The sequence below is a fragment of the Elgaria multicarinata genome, chromosome 1 (assembly GCF_023053635.1).
Source record: "Elgaria multicarinata webbii isolate HBS135686 ecotype San Diego chromosome 1, rElgMul1.1.pri, whole genome shotgun sequence".
Lineage (NCBI taxonomy): Eukaryota > Metazoa > Chordata > Lepidosauria > Squamata > Anguidae > Elgaria > Elgaria multicarinata.
In genome coordinates, this window is record NC_086171.1 from 182,129,852 (window position 1) to 182,132,709 (window position 2,858).

Here is a 2,858-nt window from a genome sequence, read left to right on the forward strand (position 1 = left end):
ACCAAAGGAACAGGGGTAATGTGACCATCACTTTTCAGTGTCTCAGGTTCCATATGATAGAGAGATGTAGGGCTGACAATTCAGCCACTCCACCCCATTATTCTGGGCTTCCAAGTACCTTTTGCTGGTCAGCAATGGTGGGAGAGAATTTCATGTACAGCTTGTGAGCTTCCCAGGGTTATCTGGTTGCCAATCTGGGGAAAATGGCCCTGGACTGGATGGATCTTTGGTCTGATCCCACAGGGCATGTCATACTCATTTTCCTCCCCTTACCTCCCTTAATATACCCCATCCTCATGTGGATCTATTGATTTTTTCACTTCTCTGGTCTTAAAAAGAGCCAATTTCCATACTAGAATCAGATCTCCAGCTATAATCACCAACTTTCTATCCGGCCTCTGTAGGTATGCCTTTAACAGCAGTTTAAGATACAAAAGTACTGGAGCCTGTCTACACTTGTCTAGATGAAACGTAACAAGTTGGCAGAGATGATGTCAGCAGTCACGTGATGCTGTTGTTGTTACGTTTCTTCTGACTTTTAAAACCGTTCCACTTTCTGTTAAAATCGTTTTAAAACTAACAATGTGCCCCAACCTTTCGTTGTATTCAATGCCGTCTTTCAAAGTCATGTCTCGTGACCATGGTCTTTGCTTCCTGATTAGGACAAGTGAGGGCTTTTCTAGACGAGGGGAGGGAGAGCTGGCACAACGCGACGAGGGGGAGGGGGAGGGAGGGCGGTGAAAGAGGGGACAGAGGCTTAATTTTTAAAAAAAAACCGCTTATCTTTCGGGGTGCACGTGGCCCCTTTAAGACGCTGCAGGGCTTCCCTCATCCCTACGCGTCGCCCCGCCTCCCTGCCGGCTTATCCTGGCAGGTCTAGCTCAGAGTCACCGGAAGAAGGAGGTTTACTTCAGAGCCGGTATGAGCATAATGAAGAACGTTCTAAAGAAGAGTGTGCCGGGGTAAAACGATAGAATAAAAGGTATTTCGATTGACTGGGCTCAAGTTGCATTTTGTAACGTAGCAAGGGAGGACGCAACAATGCACTTAAACAACGGTGTAATGAATAGTGTATTATTATTATTATTATTATTATTTATTTATATAGCACCATCAATGTACATGGTGCTGTACAGATAACACAGTAAATAGCAAGACCCTGCCGCATAGGCTTACAATCTAATAAGTTGTAGTAAACAATAAAGAGGGAAGGAGAATGCAAACAGGCACAGGGAAGTGTAAACAGGCACAGGGTAGGGCAAAACCAACAGTGTAAAGTCAGAACAAACTCAATATTTGAAGGCTATAGGGAAAAGAAAAGTTTTGAGCTGAGTCTTAAAAGCAGTGATTGAGTTTGTAGTTCTCAAGTGTTCTGGAAGAGCGTTCCAGGCGTAAGGGGCAGCAGAAGAAAAAGGACGAAGCCGAGTAAGGGAAGTGGAGGTCCTTGGGCAGGCGAGAAGCATGGCATCGGAGGAGCGGAGAGCCCGAGCGGGGCGATAGTGTGAGATGAGAGAGGAGAGATAGGCAGGAGCTAGGCAGTGAAGAGCTTTGAAGGTCAGTAGGAGAAGTTTATATTGGATTCTGAAGTGAATTGGAAGCCAATGAAGAGATTTCAGAAGTGGAGTGACATGGTCAGAGCGGCGGGCCAAGAAGATGATCTTAGCGGCAGAGTGGTGGACAGAGACCAGCGGACTGATGTGAGACGAAGGAAGGCCAGAGAGAAGAAGGTTGCAGTAGTCCAATCGAGAGATAACCAGTGCGTGAACGAGAGTCTTGGCAGAAGAGACAGACAAAAATGGTCGAATCCTGGCAATATTATACAGGAAGAAACGACAGGATTTAGCTACTGTCTCGATGTGAGGAGTAAAGGAGAGCGAGGAGTCAAATATAAAGCCAAGACTACGAGCTTCCTTGACCGGAGTAAGCGTGACATCGTTGACAGTAAGGGAGAATGAGAGGTGAGGAGAAGGTTTAGGAGGAAAAACCCTGGTCTATGATTCCCATGCTCTGGATTTTATGCATCTTTGGTTTTCTTTTCTAATTAAAAGCAGCTGTGGCAATTAGAGTAGGCAAACTGGAAAGGGGGAGTTAATGGGACAATAGCTACAGTGGCCCTGTTCAGAAACCGCCTTAAATAAGGTGGCCATCTGGAAAGGAGGACAGGGCTCCTGTCCTCTTTTTCTATACAGTCATATAGAAAAGGGAAGTACAGCAGGTGTTTTTTGTATGCATGCATAGGGTGACCATATGAAAAGGAGGACAGGGCTCCTGTATCTTTAACCAGACTGTATCTTTAACCAGACAAATGACACCTGCTGAAATTTCCTTTTCTATACAACTGTTAAAGATATGGTCACCCTAATTAAGTGATTTCTCTCACTGAAACTTACTATCTTTTTAGGGAAGTAATAATATTTCTATGATCAGTTTGAACACATGCCTTGCAATGTCCCTTATCTTGGCACCCATCTTTCATTATTAGAGCTTTTTTCCTATTTCTTTTTTAAAAATGGCATTTGTATACATTTGCTGCAGATACTTTTTCTTCTGGTAATTTGTCTGAGAGAGTCAGATTTTGATTCTGATATTGAAAAAAAAAGCCCTGGCTATTTCACAATCACACAGAGACATCTTAGGATTCTTCTCCACATGCCTTAGTTGGCCACCAAGAACTATTAGAAGCAACTATAATCAAGAGAGACAGCCTAAATATAGATAAATCAATGGGCATTTCAGAAATTAATCAAATCAGGCTGCAATGCTATACCCAGTGTCCGGGGCGAAGGGCCATTTAATTCAATGGGTCTTACTTCTGAATAGATATGAATCAGATTGCACTTTTAGAGATGTTCCAAGTC